The sequence below is a fragment of the Juglans microcarpa x Juglans regia genome, chromosome 8S (genome assembly GCF_004785595.1).
Source record: "Juglans microcarpa x Juglans regia isolate MS1-56 chromosome 8S, Jm3101_v1.0, whole genome shotgun sequence".
Taxonomy (NCBI): Eukaryota; Viridiplantae; Streptophyta; class Magnoliopsida; order Fagales; family Juglandaceae; genus Juglans; species Juglans microcarpa x Juglans regia.
In genome coordinates, this window is record NC_054609.1 from 15,918,025 (window position 1) to 15,934,949 (window position 16,925).

General features: G+C 41.2%; 1 non-coding gene across 1 annotated transcript; it reads right to left on the reverse strand.

The window, feature by feature from the left end:
• Positions 1-8,565: 8,565 nt before the first annotated feature.
• Positions 8,566-8,673, reverse strand: LOC121245134. Its single transcript, XR_005936547.1, has one exon. It is a non-coding gene; the product is annotated as a small nucleolar RNA R71 (small nucleolar RNA).
• Between the last annotated feature and the right edge of the window lie 8,252 nt (positions 8,674-16,925).

The following is a 16,925-nucleotide window of genomic DNA, read 5'->3' on the forward strand; positions in this document are numbered from 1 at the left end:
AAGAATGCCATCCTTATCCAAGCTGTAATGCAAGGGTCCTCTAGACTTTCTGACTCTTTTCCTGATAGCCAACAAATTAGGGTCCTTTCTTTGAAGAGTCTTTAATTCTTCAAAATCCACTACTCGGATATCCAAGACTGAAGATAATAATTCTTCTTGCTGTGAACTCTCGATAAGAAGTCTCCTCATTCCACAAAGGAGAGAGTCCACATCTGATGATTCCGCTTCATCCACTTGTTGTGACTTCCTGCTCAAGGCATCAGCGACTAAATTTGCCTTTCCTGGATGATACTTGATTTCACACTGATAATCGCTAATTAGCTCTAACCACCGTCTCTGCCTCATGTTTAGATTCTTCTGAGTAAACAGATGCTTCAAACTCTTGTGATCAGTATAAACTTCACAGGCTTCGCCATACAGATAATGCCGCCAGATCTTAAGCGCAAAAACTATTGCCGCCAACTCCAAATCATGCGTGGGATAATTCCTTTCATGAATCTTCAGCTGACGAGATGCATAAGCAACAACCCGTCCCTCTTGCATAAGAACGCATCCCAACCCGAATTTGGATGCATCACTGAAAATCACAAATGACTTGTGTGGCTCCGGAAGTGCCAAAATAGGTGCCGTTGTCAATCTTCTCTTCAACTCTTGAAAACTTCTCTCACATTTGTCAGACCATACAAACTCAGTATTTTTCCTAGTCAAGGCAGTGAGAGGTCCTGATAGTCGAGAAAAACCTTCCACAAATCTTCGATAGTACCCGGCAAGTCCCAAGAAACTTCGTATCTCACGAACTGTCGAAGGGCGAGGCCACGACAAAACAGCTTCTACTTTACTAGGATCTACAGCCACCCCTTCTTGAGAAATCGCATGTCCAAGAAACTTAACTTCTTCTAACCAGAATTCACACTTGCTCAACTTAGCGTACAATTGATGTTCTCTTAATTTCCCAAGTGCCAGACGAAGGTGACAAGCATGCTCTTCCAAATCTCGAGAATAAATCAAAATGTCGTCGAGAAACACCACCACAAAAGAATCCAAGAAAGGACGAAACACCCTATTCAATAAATCCATAAAAGCAGCAGGGGCATTAGCTAACCCAAAAGATATCACCTTAAATTCATAATGCCCATACCTCGTCCTGAAAGCAGTCTTGGACACGTCCTTATCTCTTATTCTCAACTGATAGTACCCTGACCTCAAATCAATCTTTGAAAAGATAGCCGCTCCCTGAAGTTGGTCAAACAAATCATCAATTCTTGGTAGAGGATACTTGTTCTTAATAGTCACTTTGTTAAGCTCCCGATAATCTATACACATTCTGAGAGTACCATCTTTCTTCTTGACAAACAACACGGGTGCTCCCCACGGTGAAGTACTAGGCTGAATAAATCCCTTGTCGACCAGTTCTTGCAATTGAGTCTTCAACTCTTTTAATTCAGCCGGTGCCATGCGATAAGGTGCTTTATGCACAGGAGCCGCACCAGGTTCCAAATCTATAACAAATTCCATATCGCGAACGGGAGGCAATCCGGGCAAATCATCTACAAACACATCAGGAAACTTGCCCACAACTGGAATATCTACTAACGACTTCTTCTCAGATGGCGTAGACTCGACTTGGACCAAAAAAGCATCTGCTCCACGAGCTATATCTCTCCTAGCTTGAATTGCTGCTATAATTGTTGGTTTTGCCTTCAACTTACTTCCCGCGAATTCCAAATAATCATCATCCGAGAGTTGAAAACCAATTACCCGACTTCTACAATCAATATTTGCTGAATATTGATATAGCCAATCCATTCCCAAAATTATATCAAATCCCAGCAACTTGAATACAATCAAATCTGCATCCAGTGTCCTCCCTCCAAAATCCAAAGGACAGCCTAAAGCAACTTTAGAGCACCACACCATCTCACCATTTGGAAGTGCCACTACTAGAGATTGCGATAAAGGCTCCGTGACCATATTACACATCCGTGCAAAAGTGGCAGACACAAAAGATCGAGACACCCCAGAATCAAACAAAGTACATGCATAGAAATCATATAGGCGAACTCTACCTGAAGCAAACACATCCACCAGTCAATTCCAAAAAATCCAACCATATCAAATATTAAATCAAATTAAAATAATTAAATGCATACCAGTAATAACCCCAGCATCGTGGGTCTCTGGAGCTCCATAATCCACATCACCAGGGGTCACTGCATAAACCCGAGCTTGTACCAACTGTCTTTGGTTGCCCCTTCCACCTCGTCGACCTCCTCGCGCTCCTTGCCCTCCTTGAACTTGACCAGGACACTCCCGAGCAAAGTGACCCGGCTGGCCACATCTAAAACACTGAATCCCTCTCTGGCTGCAGTCACCCTCATGGGCTCTATTGCACCTGTTACAAACTGGAGCTCGACCTCCAGCACGAACACCGGTGGTCGTCTGTGGACGGGCACTAGTCCTTTGCACGAACTTATGAGGCGACCCAGAACTACTCCCTTCACCAACGTAACTCCGCCTCTTCTGACCCGGAGGGGAACCTGCTCCAAAACTATTTTCCCGTTCTGCAATGCTGGCTAAATCCACTAACTCTTGAAAGTCCTTAATCCGAAGGCAGGCCACTTGTTTACGTACCTCATGGCGCAAACCCTCCTGGAAGCGCTCGACCCGCAACTCCTCCGTAGTAATGAGGTGAGGAGCGAACCGTCCAAGCGCCATAAATTTTCTTGCATATTGCTCAACAGTCATGCCACCTTGGACCAAATTATTGAACTCCCGAGCCTTTTGCCTTCTCACTGAAGCAGGAAAGAACCGGTCATCAAACTCTTTCTTGAAACGCTGCCCAGACACAGCAGCCAAGGAACCCAACTCCATTTCTAATAATGTCCGCTTGGTCTCCCACCAATTAGCCTCTTCACCTTGCAGCATATAACTTCCATATAATACCATCTGAGCCTCCGTGCATCCACAAACTTCAAATGTTCTTTCCAAATCTTGAATCCACCTCCTAGCTCGCATTGGGTCCTCCTCCCCAGTGAAGGCAGGGGTCCTATGCGTTAGGAAGCGCTCATAGGGACACCCCACTTGGGCTCCCCTACTTGAATCTCCCTGCGGCGGTCGGAAATTCTGTTGAAGAAATTCTGTCATTCTATTTAATGCTCTTGCCATAGCATAATTTCCATCACCTCTAGGTAACTCATCTTCAGGCACCTCAGCTTGCCTTCTTGGTCTCACCATAATCCTGTCATAGAACATTCTCCAAACCCGCTTAAATCCAGATAATTTATACTCAACCAAAAATAAACAATAATTAAAGCGATAAATAAAATAATTCAAATAACATCAATTAACATAAAATGACATAGCAACAAACTCATAATATAAAATAAATAACTTAACTTACATCTCTTAAAAAAAAATTTTATTATTTTAAAATAATAATAAAAATAATTTTTTGGTACTATCCTAAGGAACATGTGGTTTTACCCAGAGCCGAACTGCTCTGATACCACCTGTGGCGCCCCCAATCCCCCTTATATAAATACACAGGGATTGAGACACCAGGATGGCGACAACACGGTCACACATCCCAACGAAGTGCCAGTGTGTGTACATGCAACAGTGTACAAATAAAATAACGCAGCGGATAGTGAACTAAGTACCAGAATTTATTTACAATCAAACATCAGTAAAGATTTAAATAGCAGTTATACAGTCATCCATAAAATAATTTACAATAGTTCCAGATATACAAACGAGTGATCCCAGATCACTCCTCAGGCGGAGCCGTCTCCTCAGGCTCGCCCTCCTCCTCCTCATCTGCATCAAAATCTGCGTTACCACAAAATGGTATCGCAGGTAAGTATAACCCAAAACAACAACGTAATATAAAATGCATTAAATGCAACTAACATGCATGCACATGATGAAATATGCATTTTTCCACAAACATCATTTTCCCCGAAAATGATAATTTTCCAACGCACGCCAAAATCCCATTTTGGCCCAAATTATCCGTAAAACATTTTTCCAGAAAATGATTTACCCAAAAACCAACTCGCACTATTTTCCCAGAAAATAGTGCATTAATTCCAAATGCACCATGCATCATTTCCATATGCACCATGGCCTCCCCTATGGACCATCCGCACGTCCTGGCTTCGTAGCGGTGCTCAGTTCCGCGCCCAGTGCGTACATGGCCAAGCACCCACACTACGCAACGAGCGATGACCAGTTCCGCGCCCAGCGCGTACGTGGCCAGACATCCTCTAGTCCCCGCCAGCAGAAGGACCACGGAGTCGGCACGAGACCATCTCGTCCGATCCCATTGTCGCCCGGCGACAATCCAGGGGACGTTACTCAGTATATTCAGCTCCCGAGTAACCAGAGGAGTTCCACCGAGTTAATACCCCATCTTGGCTTGGGGTCGTGATACACACGCACCAAAAATCCATTCTCACATGAAAACCCAGTTTTTATAAACACATGAACATGAATGCAATACACGAAAACCCAGTTTTCTTTTACAAACATGATCATGCATGAAATAATGAAATGCACATGTACCAACACAATATCCAAACCAACAATTACCAATCCAATCAAATCTAACCAAACAACTCCAATCACAAATCCATCCGACCCCCGAACTCCTCGGACTCAGTCCGGCATGCCAAAAAATACAGTGAAATGGGTTAGTGCAAAAATACATTTAAATTACGAAAGTTCATTGGAGAAATACTTACAGTGCAATATAATAATTTCCGGAGGATCACGAAGCTGCAAGTGGTGATGTCTGAGCAACACCACAGTGTAAAATACACTGTGGCCGTGGGTCACAGATACCCACTTTTCAACGAGGACAAACGAAGACCCAAAAATGGTAGGGTAGGGCCTAGACAGGTCGGTGAAGCCAATGGTGGTGGTGGTTTGCCGTGGGTGGCGGCGCAAGGGGTGGTTTTAGGCCAAAAATGCACAAATCGGAAATGGTCTTGGTGGGGCTTCACCGGTGACGGATCGGAGCTGGGGTTGGGTCCAATGGGTTGCCAAGAAGTCGAGGATGAAGTGGTAGGAAGATGGTGGCCAATGGCGGTGCGACGGCGGCGCAACGGCGGAAAGTGTGCCGCGGCTTCGTGGGTTTCGTGGGCTTCGTGGGGGCTAACGGCGGCACGAACGGAGGTGATATTGGTGGGGTGAGGTCGTCGGCGGCTGGGGAAGCTAGCGGGCTGGGCGGTGTCGACCACCGCCGATGCACGGCGGCGCTGGTTGGAGGAGAAGAAACGGACGCGGGGAGAGAGAAAGAGAGAGATCGCGCGCACGGGGGAGGGGAAATAAGGAAGAAGAAAAAAAAGAAAGGAAAGAAAAGAAAAGAAAAGAAAAGAAAAGGAGAGGAAGAAAAATGGAGGGAAAAGAAATGAGGTCCAATCCTCATAACTTGGGTCACAAAAATGATCCAACGGAGATGATTTTAAAACCACAAGTTAAATAAAATAATTTAAACGTAATGGTAAAGTCAAATTGAAATAATTAAATCCCACGGTAATTAATTTAAATATTAAAACCAATTTAAATGCATAACAATAAATAAATATTAAGAAAGCACATAAAAATAATTTTCACCAAATTAAAATCATAGAAATAAACTCACTAAAAAGCCAACCAATTTTAAAATAAGAGAATAAATTTTGATTACATAAAAATAATTCCTTCAGTAAAAATACACTAAAATACGGGGTGTTACAAAAAATATTCAAAACCAAGGCACTCTAGAAAATCATCCATACATGTCAACAACAACAGATCCTCCCTTGTGAATATAACATTTCCTGGTTTGTTTACTTATTTTCATACAAAATCCTTTTCCCACTTGACATATCATCCAACTCTAATTAATTTACAATCAAAACATCAGTAAAAATTTAAATAGCAGTTATATAGTCATCCATAAAAATATAATACAATAGTTTCAACTAAACAATGTATTAAAATAAAGTAGTCAAGCGAGTGATCCCAGATCACTCGTCAGGCGGAGCCGTCTCCTCAGGCTCGCCATCCTCCTCCTCATCTGCATCAAAATCTGCGTTACCACAAAATGGTATCGCAGGTAAGTATGACCCAAAATAACAACGTAATATAAAATGCATTAAATGCAACTAACATGCATGTACATGAAAAATATGCATTTTACTCAACACATTATTTTCCCTGAAAATAATTATTTCAACACATGCCAAAATCCCATTTTGGCCCAAAATATCCGTAAAACATTTTCCCAGAAAATGATTTACCCAAAATTCCAACTCACACTATTTTTCCAGAAAATAGTGCATTAATTCCATATGCACCATGCATTAATTTCCATATGCACCATGGCCTCCCCTATGGACCATCCGCACGTCCTGACTTCGTAGCGGTGCTCAGTTCCGCGCCTAGCGCGTACATGGCCAAGCACCCACACTACGCAACGAGCGATGCCCAGTTCCACGTCCAGCGCATACGTGGCCAGACATCCTCTAGTCCCCGCCAGTAGAAGGATCACGGAGTCGGCACGAGACCATCTCGCCCGATCCCATTGTCGCCCGGCTACAACCCAGGGGACGTTACTCAGTATATTCCGCTCCCGAGTAACCAGAGGAACTCCACCGAGTTAATGCCCCATCTCGGCTCGGGGTCGTGATACACACGCACCCAAAATTATTATCACATAAAATCATAGCTTTTCAAATCACACATGAGCATGAATGCAATGCACGTAAACCCAATTTTCTTTATAAACATGATCATGCATGAAATAATGATATGAACATGCACCAACACTGATCCAACATCCATCCAGAACCAATCCCAACAAATCCAATCAAAACAACTCATCAACAACCAAACCAATTAAACCAAACCAACCAAACAACTCTAATCACAAATCCATCCGACCCCCAAACTCCTCGGACTCAGTCCGGCATGCCAAATAAATACAGTGAAATGGGTTAGTGTAAAAATACATTTAAATTACGAAAGTTCCTTGGAGAAATACTTACAGTGCAATATAGCAATTTCCGAAGGATCACGAAGCTGCAAGAAGTGACGTCTGAGCAACGCAACAATGCAAAATGCACTGTGGCCGTGTGGCTCAAATACCCACTTTTCAACAGAGACAAACGAAGACTCAAAAATGATAGGGTAGGGCCTAGGGAGGTCGGTGAAGCTAGTGGTGGTGAAGGTTGGCCGTGGGTGGCGGCGTGGGCGGCGGTAGAAGACCAAAAAGCCCAAAACGGAAATGTTGTTAAAAATGCTTCACCGGTGATAGATCGGAGGTGGGGTTGGGTCCAATGGGTTGCTAAGAGGTCGAGGATGAAGTGGTGAGAAGATGGTGGCCAATGGTGGTGCGACGGCAGTGCTAGAGGGAGAGAGGCTGGGTCGTGCACGGGAGGGAGAGACCGAAGGAGAAATAAGGAAAAAGAAAATAAAGAGAAAAGAAAAGGAGAGGAAAGAAAAATGGAGGGAAAAGAAATGAGGTCCAATCCTCATAACTTGGGTCACAAAAATGATCCAATGGAAACGATTTCAAAATCACAAGTTAAATAAAATAATTTAAACGTAATGGTAAAGCGAAATTAAAATAATTAAATCTCATAGTAATTAATTAAATATGAAAATAAATTTAAATGCATAACAATAAATAAATATTAAGAAAGCACATAAAAATAATTTTCACCAAATTAAAATCATAAAAATAAAATCACTAAAAATCCAACCAATTTTAAAATAAGAGAATAAATTTTGAATCCATAAAAATAATTCCTTCAGTAAAAATACACTAAAATACGGGGTGTTACAACTTCTACACTTAGGAGTAATAGTTTTGGAAACCATCAAGTTTTTGGCACTGTTGCCGGGGACAACTGGTGTTTTCAGAACATTATCTTATTGCTAAGTGGGTGTTTGTGGAGCTGTGAATCTCTTCACAGTTTGGGTGATATATTTTCCTCTCATTCCATTTATTTGTTTTTATTTTACTTTATCTTTCATTTTATTTTATTTTGCTGAATTTGCATGACTGGTTGGGCTAGAGATAGCACATATAGACTTGCTAGGACTAAATCATCAGCCTCATCTTCAGGTTCATCTGTTTCTCATAATTCAGCATTTGAATCATCATTTGACACTCATAGCAACATGGCTGAAAATGATCAAAATGATAGGGAAATGGTAAATCCTAACAGGACACAGAGAATATTTGCAGCCTGTTAGGACTAGCCCACCCTTTTGTATCATTCAACCTTTGAATGCAAATAATTTTAACTTTAAACCCGGAATGATTCCATTGCTACCACATTTTCATGGCATGGAATCAGAAAACCCTTATTTGCACATCAAAGAGTTTAAAGAAGTTTGCTCAACTTTCATTGATAGAACATACACTGAAGAAGTCATTAGGTTAAAATTGTTCCCATTTTCTCCAAAGGACAAGGCTAAAACCTGGTTAAACTCCTTAAGGCCAAGATCTATTGGGACTTGGCAGGAAATGCAAACTGAATTTTTTTAAAACAATTTCCCTATGCATAGGACCAACGCCTCAAAAAAACAAATTATGAATTTTGGTCGAAAGGATGTAGAAACATTTTACCACTACTGGGAACGTTTTAAAGACTTATTAAATGCATGTCCTCATCATGGATATGAGAATTGGAGGGTCATAAGTTTTTTTATGAGGGTCTACAACAAAAAATGAGATAATTTGTGGAAACCATATGTGCAATAGTGAATTTTTTAACAAAGAACCCTTGGAGGCATTTGAGTACTTTGACTATTTGTCTGAAAATGCTCAGTCTTGGGATGTTTTTGAAGTATATGACAGTTCTGAAAATTAAAAATTTTTAAATGGGGGTGGAAAGTATGATATGAAAGAATCTGATGATTTACATGCTAGACTTGCATTACTCTCTAAGAAGGTAGAATCTATAGAGCTTAAGAAAGTCAATGAGTTGCAAGTCTTACCATCTACCTCTGAAAAATGTAACATTTGTGAAGATCTAGGGCATGTAACTAGTGCATGCCCAATCATTCCTGCTTTTAAAGAAGTCTTACTTGACCAATCTAATGCTGTAAATATTATCTCTAAAAATTTTTCTGGACCATATTCTAACACCTATAATTCAGGTTGGAGAAACGATCACAATTTTGGTTGCAGAAATGAGTAGCCAACAGCCCCAGGATCTACTCAATATGCTTCCTATTCAGCACCAACAGCCCCAAGACCTTCACAGTATGCGACTCACACACCTCCAATGCAAAAGAAGAACCTGGAAGAGACCATACAACATCTGTCTATAAGCCGCCAGCAATTCATGCAAAGTCCGTGGCTGAGCTGGGGGGGTGCTGCGCTGCTGGGCTTCACAAGGGAAGGATGTTCCCGATGGCAACAGGTTGCGGTGGCTGTTGTTCCACAATGGGCAGTGAAGCTAGTGCTACTGTTGGCGGCTATATAAAAAGAGTTTTTCACCAAAAAACCAAGCGATGGAAACCCTAGTTTAGAAGATGGGTATGTGTTGTATGTATATAGGAACAGTTGTCAAGAATGTAGAGGGATAAAGATGTGCATGCGGTGGGAAATTAGCTGTTGTGCTTATTTCCAGGACCCGTTAATGGGCTCGGACTCATAAATAAAACGGGTCGGACTCATAAATAATCTAGACCATAACTACCAAAAAAAATCTCTCATCCAACAATATCTTCAATCTTTAGAAAACTTTTTTATTAGGCCAAATCTAATTATTCCGGCTCCACCTTGGTCTGTGATTTATTATTTGAACCTTCATCCAATCATTGTGCCCAATCAAAAATTCATACTCTGCTAAAATAAATTTTTTTGACCCCGTGAGTTGCTCTGAAATTACTCATTAAAACTCAAATGGGCTTTTCTTACATAAGACCAAAAATATTTAACAGACTCGGGCTGGCTTGGTTGTTACAGTTAGGGAGTGTAAAAGGATGTTCTGAAAAATCTGTTGAAACTTGTAGTTCTTTCATTTGGAGGAATTGGGGACCTCGAATACCCCAAATCGTATGAATTCAATAGCATTTCTATCATCTCCTTCTCTGTTCATAGTTTTCTCTATATTTTATTGTGATTAGGTTTATACAATCTGTGAGGTTCATAACAATTAGTATCAGAGCCAGGTTTCTATGCTGAAGTTTTGCAATAACTATGACCTCAATTTTAAGTTCTTTCAAGCCTTGCCATGTGCACGTGTTGGTTGAATTAATATGTTTTAATCTCTTGGATATTGTTTGGTTGCTTACTTGTTCAGATTTCATAATCTCACTGTGGTGTTTCCACCTACAATTCTGTCTTATGGAACCGTAGACTTTGACACAGAGGATGAGTATGACGATGAGGGATTGGCTTCGCTGAAGGTGTGACTTGCTAATATTATGGTTGCTTTCACGATATGGGGTTTGCTTCCCCATGTTATGTTTTTCTTCTTCTATTTATTTATATGTCGGATGACTGTATAATCCTCTTGGAGGACATTTGTTGTTGTGCTGTATGAAATTTTTCTGGTACTTAGTATGAATATCTCTTTCATTTTTCTGTTGCGATATTTATAACTGCACACTTATTGCATGTTGCACACACTCCGAGCACTTGGCGATGGGGTGCGTGATCTATATGGTCATCATCCCAGTGTCACGACTTCCACCAAATCACACATGGGGGTCGAGGGCGCCACAGGTGGTATCAAAACGGTTCGGCTCTGGGTAAAACCACATGATACCTAGGTGCAGTACCAGAAATTTTATTGCATTTTAATTTGTTTGCTTGAATGAAATATTAGGTTTAAAAGATGCGTTTTGGCAGAAAGATGGTACGACCAAGAATGTCGCATCCTGAACTTGAGGACGAATTGCCTCGTGGTGACGGAAACTACACCATGGCTAGGGCGTTAAATTGGATGATTGAATTCCTTCAACAAAACTATTGGCCGCAACATAGGGAGCAACAAGTCGAGTGCCCTTATGAGCGATTTTTAGCCCATCAGACTCTTGCTTTTTCTGGTGAAGAGGACTCACTTCGAGTTGGGCGATGGATCAATGATCTCGAGAGGACATTCGAGGTCTGCAGGTGCACTGAGGCCCAAAAAGTGCTCTACGCAAGTTATCTGCTGCAAGGTGAGGCTGCTGCTTGGTGGGGGGACCAAGCGAGAGCTCCTAGTAATGGAACTGGGATCATTTGCAGCTATGTTTTGGCAGCGCTTCAAGAAAGAATTCGACGATCACTTTGTTTCGAACTCTATGAGGCGACATAAGGCACGAGAATTCAACAATCTTGTGCAAGGAGAGATGACTATAGAATAGTATGCCTGAAAATTCATGGAGCTTGGAAGGTTTGCGATGCACCTTATTGCCATTGAAGAAATGTGAACCGAACGCTTCCAAGAGGGTTTGTGGCGGGAGATTCGTAGACAGGTTGCTTGTTTGCAGATTTCGACCATCCAGCAGCTGGTTAAGGTGGTTGCCATTACAGAGCGAGAGTTTGTTGTTCCTGTTGGCTCTCCAACAGGAACAACAAACTCCCGCTGGTTGATGAATAGAGTGTTTCGACTGTATCTGGATTCGTTTATGGTTGTCTTCATCGATGAAATCTTTGTCTATTATGGAGAATTGGATAAGCATGCTTGTCACCTCAAATTGGTTTTGGGAAAGTTGAGAGAGCATCAGCTGTATGCGAAGCTCAGTAAGTGTGAGTTTTGGTTGGAATAAGTTAAATTTCTTGGACATGTCATATCCCAGGATGGTGTAGCGGTAGATCCCAGTAAAGCAGAAGCTATTTTAGCATGGCCACATCCTTCATCGGTGCAAGAGATTCGGAGCTTCTTAGGACTCGCTGGGTATAAAGTCACATACACTGATGTTACCCATGGTATGACGATGAGAGCTAGGTTGTGCGGATGGTCCATAGGGGAGACCATGACACATGCTTACTAAAATAAATGGTTAAATTTGGGCCAATGGGGTTTTTTTGACGTGGTAATTAAATGTGTCTTTTTGGGAAAAGGGGGTGGAATTGTTCGTCTATGTTTTATTGTATGGATGTGGACGTGTAGGTTGAATTAATATGTTTTAATCTCTTGGATATTGTTGGTTGCTTACTTGTTGAGATTTCATAATCTCATTGTGGTATTTTCACCTTCGGTTTTGTCTTATGGAACTGTAGACTTTGACGCAGAGGATGAGTATGACCTTGAGGGATCGGCTCTACCGGAGGTGTGACTTGCTGATATTACGGTTGCTTTGGGGATATGGGTTTGCTTCCCCCATGTTATGTTTTTCTTCTTTTATTTATTTATCTGTTGGATGACTATATAATCCTCTTGGAGGACATTTGTTGTTGTGCTGTATGAAATTTGAGTCTAATACTTACTTGAAAATGACTTTGTAAGAGGTCAAGCTAACCGAACACTGTTTTTAAGAAAATCTAGTAAGCATCTGCTTATAGCTCAGATATATGTAGATGATATTGTGTTCAGATCGACTCTTGATAAACTTTCACATGAGTTTGAAATGAGTATGATTAGGGAATTAAATTTCTTTCTTGGGATTAAAATTAAACAAATTGAAGAAGGAATTTTTATTTCACAATCTAAATATGCTAAAAATCTTGTTAAGAAATTTGGCATGGAAGGGAAGACACATGCTCGCACTCCAATGAGCACCTTAGTGCATTGATCCTACTCTATATAGAAGCATGATAGGAATCTTCTTTACATTACTGCTAGCAGACTTGATATTGCTTTTAGTGTAGGTGTCTGTGCACGATTTCATGTAAATCCTAAAGAATCATACCTTACAGCAGTAAAAAGAATCCTGAAATACTTGAGTGCTACGGTTGACTATGGCATCTGGTATTCCAGAGATTCAAATCTAAGTCTGGTTGGCTATTCTAATGCTGACTGGGCTGGCAATGTTGACGACAGAAAAAGCACCACCGGTGGTTGTTTTTATGTCAATAGCAATCTAGTAGCATGGATGAGCAATAAGCAAAATTCCATCTCCCTATCCACTGCTGAAGCCGAGTACATTGTGGTTGGCAGTTGTTGCACTCAACTTCTTTGGATGAAAAAGATACTTGAGGACTATGAGTTCTCTCAAGATACTATGACTATCAATTGCGACAATACAAGTGCCATTAGTATCTCGAAGAACCCTGTGCAACACTCACGAACCAAACACATAGATATAAGGCATCATTTCATACGAGAATTGGTTAAAACAAAGGTAGTATCACTAGAACATGTTGATATCGAACACCAACTGGTAGATTTGTTTACCAAACCTTTAGATGGTCTATGGTTTGAATTTCTAAGGAAGGCCATTGGTGTGTGTGAATGCCCTAATTTTCGCTTTATTTTCATTATAATAATAAAAAAGGGGGTTGTTTGTTTTTTTTTTTTTTCAAAATCTTTATGTTGCTATCATGTGTAAGGTATAGGTTTTCTGTGTATACCGAGTCCGTGAGCTTTGTGACTTCACCAATTCATTTTGTTGGGATCGAGGTAGATCTTCTCTGGTATGTGTTCTTACTTTTGATGCACAACTCCTAAGAAAGATCACTCAAGAATTCAATTCTCTGCAATGTGAGGAGTTAAATCTGACCTCTTACAAATTGGTGACAACATGCATATACTCATATAATGCACCAAGAAAGGGGGAGTCTATGCATTTGAATTGACTAAAACTAGTTGAACCTATTGCCCAAATAGAAAAAGGTCTCCTCTTGCCATCCACACAGGTCGATCCTTATAGAAAAAATTGGGTGTTCAAAAGTCATTGCGGAAAGAGACGAACACTCATGCATGGATCTAAGTTCTAATTGTCCTTGTAAGAAAAAATCATTGCCTTATTCATTATGGAAAAAGATGAGCAATACAAAATGGACATATAGGCCCTATGACCTTGTGCTTGGAGGGAAATGCTTTTTCGAGTATATAGGCCCTAGCATAAAGTTTGACTTTCAAGGAAATCCCTTCCTTATTGGAACATTTTAAAGAAAGAGGGACTAAGAAAAATAAAAAGTGGAAGGAAACAATAACAGTGGATATATTTCTTTGCCTCACTCACACACACACACGAATTCTTGGGAGGTCATCTATTAAGAATAAATGCTCAATGGTGAAGACTGACCAGTTAGAAATAGTTCTCCTAAATAAATGAAAAAGTGTTGAGTGGAACAAAGGTTAGGACAAAGAAATTACTCAAAAAGGCTCAAGCCTTGTGGATGAAACATACATATTGTTTTGTGGGTCTGTAAAAGTGTTTTATTTTTCCAAAATTTATAAAAAAATAAAATAAAATAAAAAGAGGAGCATGAATAACTGGAATTAATGTGGAGAGTTGCCTCTAAGGCATACTCTACGTGCTGAGAGAAAAAGGGGCCCGCGTGCATGGCACGTTCGAGACCTTGGGCGGGAAATCAGAAACAAAGCTGCTATGTAGCATTAACTACATGCCATCACCTCTAATCCATCATTAAGCGCTGTTTTTCATTCCCAATCACTCTGTTGTCTTCTCCGCTACTCATTGAGGGAGAAAAACCCCAAAATCATTCTGTACATCTCAAAGAAAGTTGTGTTGATCTTTTAACACAACCTCAAGGTAAGTTTTCTCTTTCGGATACACTCTCTGAAATTTGTTTTACGTTACTTGGAAACTCTGCTTAGGGTTTTGATGTCCTTGAATCCTTAAGAGTTCTTTGAAATGTTTGAAGTTTTCGAAAATCTAGCTGGCTTGGGACTTGAAAATATATTGGAAGGGGTTAGATGTTGCTTTGAAAAACATGCATGGTGATTTTTGTTAAGAAATATGACGATTAAAATTTGGATGTTGAGTCTGTTTGGTTAGTATCAATGTCGTTTTCCTCCACTCTGTACGGCAATGACTCTATGGTTTGGGCTAGATATTTTTCCCATCTGATAAAAACTGCTAAACATATATTGATTTCTAAAAAGTTACTAGAAATACTAGAAATACGTGTATGATTGGATTAACTTTTGAGGAGGTATTATTTCCTCTTAGGCTCTGGTTACATCAACATTTGTAGAGAAAAGTGAATCTGGGTACCTTTGTACACTGTGTATTTATCATACTCAGAAATGAATAATTTTTTTTTTTAGATGAAATTCAAAATAGTTGCAAAGAAAGCCAAATTTGACCGCAAGGTACCTCTGGAAAATTCTTCCAGTAAGGAGGAATCTTGTGGCGCCCCCAATCCCCCCTTATATAAATACACAGGGATTGAGACACCAGGATGGTGACAACACGGTCACACATCCCAACGAAGTGCCAGTGTGTGTACATGCAACAGTGTACAAATAAAATAACGCAGCGGATAGTCATCTAAGTACCAGAATTTATTTACAATCAAACATCAGTAAAGATTTAAATAGCAGTTATACAGTCATCCATAAAATATATTACAATAGTCTCAGATAAACAAACGAGTGATCCCAGATCACTCCTCAGGCGGAGCCGTCTCCTCAGGCTCGCCCTCCTCCTCCTCATCTGCATCAAAATCTGCGTTACCACAAAATGGTATCGCAGGTAAGTATGACCCCAAATAACAACGTAATATAAAATGCATTAAATGCAACTAACATGCATGCACATGATGAAATATGTATTTTTCTACAAGACATCATTTTCTCCGAAAATGATAATTTTCCAACACACGCCAAAATCTCATTTTGGCCCAAAATATCCGTAAAACATTTTCCCAGAAAATTATTTACCCAAAAATCCAACTCGCACTATTTTCCCAAAAAATAGTGCATAAATTCCATATGCACCATGCACTAATTCCATATGCACCATGGCCTCCCCTATGGACCATCCGCACGTCCTGGCTTCGTAGCGGTGCTCAGTTCCGAGTCCAGCGCGTACATGGCCAAGCACCCACACTACGCAACGAGCGATGACCAGTTCCGCGCCCAGCGCATACGTGGCCAGACATCCTCTAGTCCCCGCCAGCAGAAGGACCACGGAGTCGGCACGAGACCATCTCGTTCGATCCCATTGTCGCCCGGCGACAATCCAGTGGACGTTACTCAGTATATTCCGCTCCCGAGTAACCAGAGGAGCTCCACCGAGATAATACCCCATCTCGGCTTGGGGTCGTGTTACACACGCACCCAAAATCCATTCTCACTTGAAAACCCAGTTTTCATAAACACATGAACATGAATGCAATACACGAAAACCCAGTTTTCTTTACAAACATGATCATGCATGCCAAATGCAATGTACATGAACCAACACAATATCCAAACCAACAATTACCAATCAATTAAATCCAACCAAACAACTCCAATCACAAATTCATCCGACCCCCGAACTCCTCGGACTCAGTCCGGTATGCCAAAAATACAGTGAAATGGGTTAGTGCAAAAATACATTTAAATTACGAAAGTTCTTTGGAGAAATACTTACAATGCTATATAATAATTTTCCGAGGATCACGGGTGCGCTCGAAGTGGAAAAATAGCTGTCGAACAGTGTAAAATACAGTGTGGCCGTGGGTCACAGATACCCACTTTTCAACGGTGACAAGTGAAGACTCAAATTTGATAGAGTAGGGCCTAGGGAGGTCGGTGAAGCTAGTGGTGGTGGTGGTTTGCCGTGGGTGGCGGCGCAATGGGCGGTAGAAGACCAAAATACCCAAATCGGAAATGTAGATGGTGGAGCTTCACCGGTGGCGAATCGGAGCTGGGGTTGGGTCCAATGGGTTGCTAAGAGGTCGAGGATGAAGTCGTGTGAAGATGGTGGCCAATGGTGGTGCGACAACGGCGCTGGAACGAAAGTGACGCCGCGGATTGAAGGGCTACTAGTGGTTAACGGCGGCGCGAATGGAGGTGAGGTTGGTGGGGTAAGGTCGC